Raw genomic sequence first — 14,460 nt, forward strand, 5'->3', positions numbered from 1 at the left:
GGAAACCCATGCGACCTCAGGGAGAACGTGCAGACTCCACATAGACAGCCACCGAGACCCAGTGCTTTGAGGCAACAGTTCTACCAGTTGTGCCACTGTGTCGCCAGCTTAAAGGATAATTCAACATATGTGTCTTCCCAGTGTACAGTCTTGTCAACAATTAATTCACATCGGAATATTCCACATGACACACTCAACCCACAAGTTTTAACACCATGTACTTTAGAAACTAGCCTTCGGTTTTTAAATGGCATCAGAGATATTCTGGTTATTGTGTCTTGGCCCTTTGGCTGACTTCACTTCCAGTCCCGGCTGTTAGCTGTGGAATATTGTGATCTTAGAATCTACTTAGAAGAGCAGGGAGAAGCCATGAACCATTCCTACGTCCCCCTTCAGGATTATCACCATGGGAACGTGGCCACCGATCAGCCAGAGATGCCTAATCTTTCTTCCTAAGGATTGAATTCCTCCGCATCTGGATCCTGCAATTGCGATCGGATTTAAGAAATGCAATGTTTTGTTCCCTTTTCATTGTACCTCAGCACACATGACAATAAACTAAACTAATCTTTTGAGTTCAAGTCTGGCATGGGCCAGGTGGAGACTCAAGGCAACTTCACAACCAGGCAGCTGCATTCAAATTGCCTGAAATCGCTATGATATCATAAAGTACCTGTCCCACTTGCCGATTTTTTTTCAGCGACTTCCGGCATCGTTGACTGACATATCAGGTCACCGAAAAATTTGCACTGTGTTTCGGCGTGGTGTGGCGAACATGATTTTAAAACATGATTTTAATACATTAAATTTCAAATAGTTCCTACCCTGGGAGGGGAAACACCCTTCTTCCACACCCTCCCCACTCGGTTGCTCCACTCCCTCACCGGGGGACAATGCAAATGTTCCGTACCAATGAGAGGGGGACACCCTCCCCCCCACCCCCCCCCCCCCCCCCCCCCCCCCCCCCCCCCCCCCCCCCCCCCCCCCCCCCCCCCTCCCCCCCCCCCCCCCCCCCCCCCCCCCCCATCGCTATGTTCCCTCGGGCTTGGTCTCTCGCAATTTCTCACTCCCAACTCTCACCCAATGTTGGTAGCCCTGTGGGTAGTCAGGACACAATTGTTTCCACAATGGAAAACGCTATTGCAGCAGATTTTATGAATTTAAAGGAGACCTGACAGTAAGTATGATCTTAAATATAATTGAACTTTACATTAAAGTTAAAAATGCAATACAGTACTTGATGGAACAAAAGTGAGTACGAATTTGAATTATAGTAGGCAGGATATAAATTTAATAGATTGATATCATTTTTATCCATCCATTGTGATCCATCAGAATATGTGGGAAAATCCTAGAACTTTGGCTGTTTAGTCCCCTGCAGACTTTCCTGAAGGGTAGCATTGTGGCATGGCAGATAGAGGCCCTGGCCTTTAGCTACAGGGACCCGGGTTTAATCCTGATGACTGTCACAGTTTTTGTGGCGTGTGCATGTTATCCACATGACCACGTGGGTTACTCTTGGGTGCTACAATGTCCTCCTTGAGACACAGTGAAGAAACAGGCCCATCGAGTCCGCGCAGACCAGCGACCACATCCTACACTAAAACTACCTTACACACTAAGCACAATTTACAATTTTTAACGAGGCTTAGTTAACCTACAATCTGTTAACCTGTACATCTTGGGAGTGTGGGAGGAAATTAGAGCTCCCATGAAAAGCCACGTGGTCACAGGGAGAACGTACAAACTCTGTACAGACAGAACCCGTAGCCAGGATCGAACCCGGGTGTCCGGCACTTTTAGACGGCAACTTTACCACTGTGCCATTATGCCGCCCACTAATTCCTTTCTATGTCCAAGAAAGGAATGATAGGTTAATTGGCTGCTGTAACTGCCCCTGAGTGTGTTAATGGCAAAAAATATCTAAGGGAAGGCGATAGACTTGTACCAGAGAATGAGTTGAAGGATTGCAGGGAAATAAGGAATGGGGGAATGTACTGTACTATAAATAAGGAATGTGGGAACTCTGTACTGTAAAGGAACAGCATCTACTATTTCGCTTGGGTAGCTTGCACCCCAGCAGAATGAACATTGACTTATCTAACTTCAAGTAGCTCTTGCTTTCCCTTTCTCTCCATCCCTCCCCTTTCAAGTTCTCCTACCAGTCTGACTGTCTCCGACCGCATTTTATCTCTGTACCGCCCACTCACCTGACATCAGTCTGAAGAAGGGTCTTGACCCGAAGCGTCACCCATTCCTTCTCTCCAGAGATGCTGCCTGTCCCGCTGAGTTACTCAAGCATTTTGAGTCTACCTTCGATGTAAACCAGCATCTGCAGTACTTTCCTTCACAGACTAAAAATACAGCCTAACCAAAGTCCTATAAAGCTGCATCATGATTCCCGGACTCTTATACTCATTGTCCCGCCCAATAAAAGGAAACATACCATGCCAAAGAGCTGATAAAGACATCCGAGAGATAAAATGGGGATATAAGGTTAGGGATATTGGTGAATTTGTCTTTACTTGAACCGGGGAGGAAAGAGTGCAAGCTTTGTGATGTATCAAAGGACAAACATTGTATTTAAAAGTGGTGAAATCAGCAGGCCAACACCTTTCTGCTCAGAAAACCTGCTCATCGAGTTGCCTCAAGAGTGAGTACGTTTGTTTGGTAGAAATACATCAGATGGGGGTGGTACAGCAATAGAGTTGCTGCTTTACAGCGCCAGAGACCTGGGTTCGATCCTGACTACAGTTGCAGTCTGTACAGAGTTTGTACGATCTCCCCGTGACCATGTGGGTTTTCTCCGGGTGCACCGGTTTCCTCCCACATCTCCTAAGACATAGAGGTTTGTAGGTTAATTGGCTTCGGTAAAAATTTTAAATTGTCCCCAGTGTGTGTGTAAGATAGTGTTAGTGTACACAGATCAGTGGTCGGCATGGACTCGGTGGGCTGAAGGGCCTGTTTCCATAGACACAAAAAGCTGGAGTAACGCAGCAGAACAGGCATCCCCTGTTTCCGCGTTGTATCTCTAAAGTACACTGAACACAATTAAAATTCTGAAGAAGGGTCTTGACCCGAAACGTCACCCATTCCTTCCCTCCAGAGATGCTGCCTGTTCTGCTGAGTTACTCCAGCTATGGAAACTAAAAATCAGATCTGTGCTGAGCTTGCTACTTCTTGCATCTGCTTAACCCATAGGATAATGTTGTTTACTTTCTAATGAGTCTTGTGTTGTCAAGAAACAGAATAAGCTGAGAGGTCAATTCATGATAACTCCCGACTATATTGTAAAATGTTCCATCTCACAGAAAATCTTTAACACATTAACTGACCTTAAGCAACGTGACACATTTGAGGGAAATTTCATGAGGCAATCTGGTTTGCACTGTTGGTAGATGTTGTTATTTTCTTCTCCTACTGTGTTTTGAATCCAACATAGTCCGTTACAACTCAAGCTGACTGTCTCTAACAACAGTAATCATTATTTTGGGCATTTTTCACCAGCATGAGTCCACACCACTTTTCCTGGCGTGAATCCCTCCCCAACAGGTCAGCAATATATGCCTTATATATATATGCATTATATATATATAATGTCTTGTCTTCTGAGGAGGAAAGGTGAATGATTTCAATACATTTTGAAAGTACCCTCATCTGTAATTTTCAGCTTAATCGTTTGGTTGCAAATGTCAGGTGTTAGCTCGGGAGGCTAGACAGCCGATGGTTATTTCTGGCAGAGTGGCTGAGACAGTGATGCTCAGTTTCTATCAAACAGCTCTGTGTAAAAACTGATTGAAAGGCTGACAGTTGAGTTTCTCATGAATCATGCATAACCCCCAAGACGCATACAGTAACTTTGTTTGTCTGTAAACCCACTAATAAGGAGGAGACACGATTTGAAGGTTGAGAATATGTGTGCATGGGATAACATTTGTCTAGCTTCGCAGATGGATACAAATTGATTCACAATGAAGTATTTGCAATCAGTGAGATAGGAACACAGACACAAATCATACCTCCTGATATAGGCATTCAAGTGCTTTGGGAATTTGATCGAAGGAGCACAAAGCAATCCTTCTGTTGTAGGGCAGGGAACTCTATGGAGTATCATTGATAAAGATTGTTTTTCCTGATAGATGATAGGATGCAAAATGTACGGATACCATCAATCTTTAATACTGGATATTCAATGATGCAGCAAACATACACACACGCACACATACACACACGCAACTCGGCCCGAAACGTTGCCTATTTCCTTCGCTCCATAGATGCTGCTGCACCCGCTGAGTTTCTCCAGCATTTTTGTGTACTTTCGATTTTCCAGCATCTGCAGTTCCTTCTTAAACCCTTACTCAAGCAAACTGACACACGCATGCGCATGCATGTACACGCACTTACACACGCACCACATGCGCACAAGCAATATTTCCAGATCCTCCATATCTTAACGATTAGAGGAATTTGGCATGTACATTAGTGCCCAGTATTGTGCCATGGACATTGGAATTGTGTAGTGTATCTACAGGTCAGGAAGTTTATCTGGTCTACCAGGTTTGTAACATTGGGACTGACATGTGCTTGGAGATTCAGTAGAAATGTAAATGAAGCGTTTTGACTTGCAAATAATCCTCTCCTCACGCATAAAACCTGTGCCTTGATGCATCTGACTTCATCGCATCACCTATGGCAGCTTGGTGCGAATGTGTATGGACCTCACATGCGGCAGCTGGCCTTTACAATGCTTCACAGTGCCTGTGTGTTCCCCAAAGCTGTGGAGCCTAGTACTGGGAACCTGAAGTTTCTCAGGTTACATCCTCCCAGCTGGTGACCCTACACCCATAGCTGAGTTCTTAGCCTTCAGAAATGAGTGCCCACTGAGAGAGGCAAGCCACAACTCATCATTGTCACTGGCCTGCCCTCGCTCAGAGACACTTGGCTTGTTGGGGAAGGATGAAGTTCAGCCCAATTAAAACACACACAGGAAAATCACCAACCCACTGGTGTTATCAATTCATTCCACTGGAGTTTCAATAAGGAACAAGGGATTTGCTGTGGCTTTTTAAAAAAGCTGGACACGGACCTGATTAAGCTTTAATAACCTCCACACAGCGAGAGGCCTGATGCCAGTTACTGTGCAGGACAGCACTGTCAAAATGTAGGCAGGCAGCCTAAGCCTAAAAATCTCCTTTGTTGTCAATAGAAATCAATGCTCCCGGAAGAGATGGTGATCAAAATATTACAGTAGTGCTGTAATCTATCATTATTTCAAATGTAACTTCAATCCGCCTTGATTCAGTCTCTACAATGAATTGCCAAGAAATTAAATCCTGGTCAACAGTATCACAGCAGCAGTGATTAACAACACCAAAGAAAGCAATTTGTTACATCATATCTTTGCTGGCTGTCGGCCAGAGAAATCAAAACCTAATTCCATCGCCTTTATTTCCCTCAGCGCTGCATATCCCGCTATTGTAATTGGTTATTAAATTTTCCGTGGCAAAGCTCTCCATACCCCAGCAAGTTTCCTTTGCAGTCAATGGAAATGAATGCGTGGAGGGAAACACAGCTGGCAGCCCATCCTTTCCTTTCGCAACTACTTACTGCTTGCAGCAAAGACTAATTTCTCCCTCGGAACTGCTCGCAGCCATCCGTGCTGAGCCTAACCAAGGGTCTGCAAAAGATCTACATAACGTTACTGTTTATCAGTTCAGTTCCCCTGGTATTGAGCTCTGTAACGTTCAACTTTTTAATGACCCCGTTGGTCCGATTTGAAATTATAATCCATGTATCTATGGCTGCTGATCCTAAACCTTACATAAATTGTTATTTCTAGGGAGTACATAATCTCATTATATTTTTGACCAAAATGTATAACCTTGCATTTATTGCGATTTGTTTGCCTGTATCATTCCCATCATGAAAGGTTATTATTATCTCCCCTCTCCCATTTATCTTTATTAGTTATTGACTGAAATTATTACCTGAAATCTTTTGTGTCACTTGCAATTTCTGTATCACTTTTAAATTATTAGAGGGCAATATAAGGCCAGGAGACTGTGGGATTGATACCATCATATGTATATTTAAGAAGGGGAAGAAGGATAAGACCAGGAATTTCCACGGTGTCTACAAGTGTACACGTAAAAGGGCGGTGTGGACATGGGTCAAGTGCTGGAAAAAGTGCTGGGGTTACTAAAGATTGATACTCAAGATGTGCTGCAAAAGAAGGACCCGGTGGGCCGCTGCAAAGAAGGACCTTGTGGACCGGCGGCGGGCTGCCTGTGGCCGTGCATGGTAGCAGGCCTAACTTGCCGCCACCAGGAAGGATTCGGCAGGACTGCTGCCTGCAGGGGGAAAGCTCGGAATCTGGTGACGACGGACGTGAGGAGTGGGCGGGTAGGAGATGGTTGCCTCCAGCTCCTTTGAGGTCAGCTGCAGGAGGCGCCTCTGGGACACTGAGGCAGTCAGGCAGTCGGTTCGTGGACCGAGTCGGTCGAGGGTGATGGTGGAGGTCCTACAGCAGCCTGGGGCATACCTGGATCGGGACCGCTCCAGTACATCAAGCACGTGGACCGAATTTTGGATTTTTGTAAATGTCGCTAAAATTGCAGTCCTCACTCCACCCTTGGTCATCTGTTGACTGCCCAGATTTGTTCTGGCCTTTTCCTATCTCCAGTTCCCCCCCCCCCTACTTTCAGTCTGAAGAAGGGTTCCATCACCCATCCTTGATCCTTTTTCTCCGGAGATGCTGCCTGACCCGCTGAAGCACTTTGTCTATCTTCGGTATAAGCCAGCATCTGCAGTTCCTTTCTACACAAACTAATTATTATGCAGCCGCCTGCAAAATGTACAAGTTAGGTATGCCCCAGGCACTAATTGCAACTAATTTGTCAGAAATAACTGCTACAGAGACACATTTTGTAGCACAACTATCTTACGTTGGTTGCAGCAACTTTTACCATTCATTTTGTTGCATATTCAAAGGCCAGTAAGAAGAAGCAATCGTTGCATTTTGTGATTCTTCAAGATTCAACATCTCACAACAGAAAATGTTTACTTATGCCTTGCATATGGTCCAATCTGTAACAAGGAACAGCAGATAATTCAGAATATCAGAGGCATCCATCAGATGCATTTTGTGATTCTTTTACGGCTCAATCCTGTCTACTAAAGCTTACTAATGAAAATTAAATTAGTTATCAAAAATAAAAAATCACAATTGAAACATGACTGGCCAACCTGGCTGTCTTCATTTGGATTTGCAAGGGGAAATACAATTGCTGTAATAGGCCATTTATACTACCCACTTGACTGAGAAGCAAACGACATGTAAAACACATTGTGTTATCTGGAGTCTATGTTCCATGTGGCTGCCTCTTTATTAGCTACAGGAAGAACTTCATTTTTTATAATACTGCATTGATTGCGACACATACTTGTGCTCACTAGACCAAAGCTTCGGCAAAATGTTAATATTTACAGCTCTATACTTCCGCACCATACCATCCTAAAGAACTTGAGTTTGAATCTCATTCTGTGGAAGAATGAAGCCTGCCTTCATCATGAGGCATTTTAGCCACTGCCGTTGATAATGGTCACTCTGAACCAGCGGAATCTCAAAGGAGTAGATGTAGGTAAGAATATAAGAACATTGGGAATAAGGCCAGGAGTTGATCCCTCCACATGACTACTCCATGTTTTCTCATGCTATGACCCCTTCATGTGACCCCTCGTGACCTTTCACCTTTCACATGACCCTTTCATACAGTCCTTTCATATGACCCCTCGATGTGACCTCTTCCCATTCTCCATAGGTAGTGCAATCCAGAAACAGAAGGCTTGGGTTTAAGGTGAGAGTAGAAAGATTTAAAAGAGACCTGAGCGGTATTTTCTTCACAAGGAAAGGGGAGGATATATGGAATGAGCCGTCAAAGGAAGTTGTGGAGGTGGGTACAATGGTGGTGTATAATAGATATTTAAATAAGTACTTGGATGGAAATGGTTTGGAGGGATACGGGGCAGGCAAATGGAACTAGTACAGTTAAAGTTTAGTTTAGTTTAGTTTAGAGATACAGCACGGAAACAGGCCCTTTGGCCCACCAAGTCAGCATCGACCAGCAATCCAGGCACATTAACACTGTACTACACACACTAGGGACAATTTTCACTTGTACCAAGTCAATTAACCTACAAACCTGTACGCTTTTGGAGTGTGGGAGGAGACCAAAGATCTTGGAGAAAACCTACGCGGTCATGGGGAGAACGTACATACTCCAGACAGGCAGCACCCGCAGTTGTGATCGAACTCAGGTCTCTGGCGCTGCAAGTGCTGTAAGGCAGCAACTCTACTGCTGCGCCACCGTGCCACCCTATATAAAGCCTGGTCAGCATGGATGTGTCGGACTGAAGGTTGACATAAAAAGCTGGGGTACATCAGTGGGTCAGACAGCATCTCTAGAGAAAGGGAATAGGTGATTTTTTTTTTGGGTCGAGACCCTTCTTCAGACTGAGAGTCTGTGGACGGGCTGAATGGCCTGTTCCCACGCTGTATGACTACGATATAGGTATGATATCTCTGTGTGGATGTGAAAATATACTATTTTCATCGTTTTTTTGCTTTTATTTCAGATTTTTTTGTGTTGATTTTCATTAACTGCAGAGTTGGCTGCTTGTAATTCACCCATGCATTAAAGCATAAATAAATGGTGTGGAAAGGAGGCCTTGGGTTTTCGGAATGCAGAGGGATCATCAGGTGGCAGAGTTCCAACCAACGTCTCTTTTCAGTGCAAGATGAATGAGACAATGGTGAAACCGATAATTTATGTGGCAGGATCTGATGTGACAAAGTGGAAAGACTATGAGTTGTGTGGATATAAACAACCTTCCAAATTAAAAGTCCCATTTTTGACATCTTGCGGTCAATTTTAATTCATTTTGGTTATATCATAATTTATCACTTTTAACCTCCATTTCTCTGCAACATTCCCTTGAATGCCTTACTTTGAAAGCAGCTACAGAACAAAGGGTCTCGACCCGAAACGTTACCTATTTCCTTCGCTCCATAGATACTGCCTCACTCGCTGAGTTTCTCCAGCATTTTTGTTTATCCCAGAACAAATGGAATGTCTCTTTAATAATTGTGATATCAAGAGCTATCGATTATCCTTTTTTTCTTTTCAGGAGGTGTCTGTCCTGTATCAACCCAAAGCGTTTTGTCAGGGATAACATCAGGATCTTGGACAAAGACCATTGTCCGAAAGCCTAGTGCCTTCAGTTCTTTCGTCACTTTTTTAGTCCATCACTCGACACTCGACTATGTGACAAAATGTCAGTGAATTACTTTGGTCAGTTTAACGATTCCAGTGGAAAATGCCTGATGCAATATTCAAGTCAAGTCAAGTCACATTTATTTATATAGCACATTTAAAAAACAACTCTCGTTGGCCAAAGTGCTTTACATTTGTTATAAGAATAGTATAAACTAACAAACTACTGTGGCGGCTACATATATACATATAGCCCTCGCTCAGAGGATGTAAAGAAAGGATATTATCATGGAAATTATGAGTGGGGTCTATAAACGTTGTGCACCTCAATTAATACTCAAGGGATGAGACTTACTCTAAATGTTCACCTTAGAATTAAAAACAAAACACGGTATGGATATGCCAAATGTTGCAGCCAGAGCGTTAGGAAGTACCCCTGTAAGATTCGAGCCTTCTCTAACAGGACAGCTGTTCCTCAAATAATTAGTGAGTGTGCTGCATGAATTAGTCCTTTGGAAATGAATGTCGTTCATTCAAGAAACATTGGGCCTGGATTGAACCGTCAGCTCAAAGGTTTGATTGTGTTGGAACTGCAGAGACATCAGTCTCGGACCGGGAAGGAGAATAATGAAGACGTGAAATTCCTCGAGTGCTCGAGACTGAGAAGGAAGCAAGTAAAGTGAACGTTAGTGAAGAAGAAAGATTTGAGGTGGAAGAGTTACAGGTACGACACCCAAACTGTACTGTTCCTCTTGTTGCTTCAATATCACTTGTGTTGGTTTAAGCTGTGATGGTTCAGACTGTGACTGACATGTATCTCTGCAAAGATTCTGGACCCTAGGTTTGTTCACTATCCGCTGAGGTGATTACCTTGATATTTTCACTGCTTCAGCGATAAACAATCAAAGTATAACAAGTATAACCTTATGGCTTGAAGAAAATTACAACCTCACTGTGTATAGAAATCCAGTAATTGTTCTTTCATTCTTGAATTTATACTTTTATAATTCAACTCTTATCACTCCCAGTGCAATTTTGGTTATTGAAAATTAGCTGCAAACATCAAAGTGATTTTACTTTTCAAATTTCAAGCCTTTTGAACATTCCTTGCAAAAACAACGTGAGGGATGAAATTATAGTTTGTGTTCCATTATATTTGATCATTGTGACATAAACGTGTAGTTTAATGCCAGAATCTATTTTCCTTGCCCTTCAGTATTTCACAACTTCAGTTTTTTATTTGGTGGTCTATACAAAGAAAGATAAATGTGTTGTAATCTTCTATAAATCAGCAATCCGGCACTTCACAAGATAACAGCTAGAGCACCATTGAGCTTTCAAATAAGAATTGAGTATTTACTGTTTGATTAAGACATTAAAGCAGTTTAATCACACAACTAGTGATGTGGATGGTAACGGGTAGTTTACAGAGTTTGCACTATTTTAATGCATATAATTAATCACAAGGGGAATTATTTGGTTTCTTTTGCTTTTCCCATCTCCATGAATCATTTGAACTTAAATAGGGGGAGATCAGTTATTAACAAAATCAATAATTTGACAAACTCTATCCTTCTGCTCTCGCTAACATGCGGCACTGTGAGCAGTCCAGATTGACGTCCTCTTTTTAACCCCTTTTTCTAACTAAGTTTATAAGTTCTCGGAGTAGAAATAGGTCATTTGGCCACTATTCAATCATGGCTGATCTAACTCTCCCTCTCAACCCTATTCTCCTGCATTCGCCCCAGAGCCCCCTAACACCCGTACTAATCAAGAATCTGTCAATCTCTGCTTTAAAAATATCTGTTGGCTTGGCCTGCACAGCCATCTGTGGCAATGAATTCCACAGATTCACTACCCTCTGACTAAAGAAATTCCTCCTCATCTCCTTTCTAAACTTGCCCACACCGACCAACATGTAGCACCTATTATTCTGAGGTTATGGCCTCTGGGCCTAGACTCTCCCACTAGTGAAAACATCCTCTACACATTGACTTTATCCAGGCCTATCACACCTCTATTTGTTGTACAGGACCTCATCCCTTTTCCAACCCATGCCTTTGGTACATGGGTGCAATGAGCTCTGGTTGCTCACTCTCCCCTTTGAGATTGTTCTGCATTGACCCAGAATGTGAGGCATGGGTCTGGAGAGCGATCAGGGTGTGCATCCATGCAGGGGATCCGAGGTGCCTGGGCTGGGGTGGGGGGTAGACTTTGGATGGGCTGCACTGTTGGAGCTGGGGTTGGGGTCCAGAATACCAGGGTCAAAAATGTAGGTGGGTTTGCGGTCTATCTTCGGCTGAAGGCTAAGGGAATAAATTAGGGGAAAATCAAAAGGGCAAAATTGTAGGAATGCAAATGTCTCAAAAAGTTGTATGGCAGGGAGCGTTTACAAATGCTGGGAACATCAACACTGTTAGATAACAAAGTGAGTGATTTTAATATCTTAAAGAGGGTGAGCTGGAAAAACGTCATCCAGTCTGTATTGTGTTCACTTACAAGTTTTATCAGATGCATTTATTAACTGACCAACTCCTCGGAGATGAATCAGTGAGTGAAATAATTGCCTTCCCTCATTTTAACAGGCCGTTTACTCTGTACCAATCCTGCCTTAGACTGCTATGACCCAAGCAGTGTAATAATGGAAAAGGTGGTAAAAAGGACAGGGATATACCAATCAGACTGATGTGTTTCCGTCCCTGAGATTTGGCTAACCGTATCCCCATCTCCATCATCTCTCCCAACTCCCACCTTCCTGATTTATTTGACCTCTACCTCCATGATCACTCTATCTCCATCTCTACATTCTTGCATACTACATTCTTACATACATTCTTTTCAGTTCCTGATCACCCAGAACATACACTGGAGTATCCTGCCTCTGTTTGCTTCTTAGTTTTATTCTGAATAGAGGCTTTATTTTTCTTCATGGATTCGATGTATGGATTTTGATCAAAACACCAGCATTCATATTTCCCTTTAGACTTTAGAGATACAGCACGAAAGCAGGCCCTTCAACCCAGTGAGGTCATGCTGACCACAGACCACCCCGTACATTAACACTATCCTACACACTAGGGACAATTTACAATTTTTTACCAAAGCCAATTAATCTACAAACTTGTGCGTCTTCAGAGTGTGGGAGGAAACCGGAGCACCCAGAGAAAACCCAGGTGGTCACAGGGAGAACGAACAAACTCCATAGAGACAGCACCCGTAGTCAGGTCCGAACTGGATCTCTGGCGCTCCAGTGCCAGATATCCACAGTGGCACATCTACTGCTGCGCCATTGTGCTGTCCCCAAAGCTACCTTTGGGAAGTTGATCTGGAGTTGCCTCTTGAATCATTAAAAATGAAGACAGGTACATGGATAGGACAGGTTTGGAGGGATATGGACTGAGAGCAGGCAGGTGGGACTAGTTGGGCCGAAGGGCCTCTTTTCACACTGGGACTATGAAGTCTTGCTGCTTAATCTGAAAGTGACCCTCATATATTGCTTCCAATCTCTTTGAGTCCAATACTCACATGCTCCTAGATATTTGTTCGTCATATCCAGAGGCTACATCCAGATCAATAAATTATGAGTTCTGGTTCTGGAGAAGAGGTCTTTTTATTCCATTTGTTTTACAACTGTCCACCAAACCGAGATGTAGCTGTCTGTGATATAAGGCTTTAAATATTTCTATAAAATTAAAAGAATGTAGGAATATAAACAACAGGAGCAGGAGTAGGCCACTCAACGCAAATCTAGCCAACAAGATCAGGGCATCTCTTTTACTCACTTCCATCAGTAAACCCATATCCTGTGATTTATTGTGCGGGAAGGAACTGCAGATGCTGGTTTACACCGAAGATAGGCACAAATTGCTGGAGTAACTCAGCGGGTCAAGCGGCATATCTGGAGAAAAGGAATAGATGATGTTTCGAGATGAGACCCTTCTTCAGACTGAGATTCAGGGAGAGGGAAACTAGAGGTATAACAAAGTACAGAACAAATCAGAGCCGGCACCAATGGCCAAAGAGCCCACAATGGTCCATTGTTGGCTGTGGAGGAGGTGATAATGAGAGGACATAAATGGATATGAGGGAGTATTAATTAATATTTATAAATCTCTCTATCTCTGCCTTGAGCATGTTCAGGGTCTATGCCTCTACAGTCATCTTGGAGTGGACAATTCCAAAAACATGTCACCTTCCCAGGGGCCAACCACTTATTCTGAGACCGATTCTGGACTTCTCCCGATCCCAGAAATGTCATTCCTGCATCTCCCCTTTCAAAACCCATTAGAATTTTATTAGGTTCACGTAAATCACCTCTCACTCTTCTAAACCCTTTGGAGTATAGATTTAATCATAATCTCTCAATCCAGGACTTAATCTGATCAACTTTAATTGCGTTCCTTCAATCACAATGATATCATTTCTTCTGACGTGGAGACCAGACCTGTACACAATGCACCAACTTGATTTCACCAAGGCTCAATATGGTTTCAGTGAGATGTCTTTACTCTTACGCTGAAATCCTCTTCAAAATACCTAAGTAATAAATAACATAGCCTTTTGATGCAATGGATTAGTGGCCTGTGGGGCTGAGCTAATAATCCATAGGGAAAAAAAACATTCAATTCACACAGCACTGGTTGAAAACTTCAATTCAGTATTTTTAAAGAGAATTTTAAAAAGTTGATAACAGCAGAAACTGCTGATGAAGCTGCTGCTTTGCGATAAAATCCTCTTTTGTTCTTTGATGTTCTCTGGGCAATGAAATCTGACATCCTTGTTTCATCTGGCATCAGCAACAGGGTTAACCACTTACTAATCTTTAAAGTAACTGAACAAGTGGCCGCACGGTGGCGCAGCGCTACAGTTGCTGTGCTTACAGCGGCAGAGACGTGGGTTTGATTATGGTTGACTATGGGTGCTGTCTGTACGGAATTCATACGTTCTCCCCGTGACTGGCTTGGGTTTCCCCTGCGATCTCCAGTTTTGTCCAAAACTCCAAAGACGTACAGGTTCGTAGGTTAATTGGCTTGGTATAATTGTAAATTGTCCCTTGTGCATGTAGGATAGTGTAAGTGTGCCGAGATCAGTGGTCAACGCGGACTCAGTGGGCCAAGGAGCCCGTTCCCGCGCTGTATCTCTAAACTAAAATCTAAACATCATTCCGGTGTACAAGAATGGCGAGACA

The 14,460-nt window shown here is 43.3% G+C and overlaps 1 long non-coding RNA gene across 1 annotated transcript in view; it reads left to right on the forward strand.

Moving 5' to 3' along the window:
* Nucleotides 1-10,968, forward strand: part of LOC129711622 (uncharacterized) — a 68,385-nt gene extending 57,417 nt beyond the window's left edge. Inside the window, exon 4 of the long non-coding RNA XR_008725876.1 lies at nucleotides 9,187-10,968. This is a non-coding gene — a long non-coding RNA (uncharacterized LOC129711622). The remainder of the gene's footprint in view (nucleotides 1-9,186) is intronic.
* Nucleotides 10,969-14,460: the final 3,492 nt, after the last annotated feature.

This window comes from Leucoraja erinacea, chromosome 30 (genome assembly GCF_028641065.1).
Source record: "Leucoraja erinacea ecotype New England chromosome 30, Leri_hhj_1, whole genome shotgun sequence".
Taxonomy (NCBI): Eukaryota; Metazoa; Chordata; class Chondrichthyes; order Rajiformes; family Rajidae; genus Leucoraja; species Leucoraja erinaceus.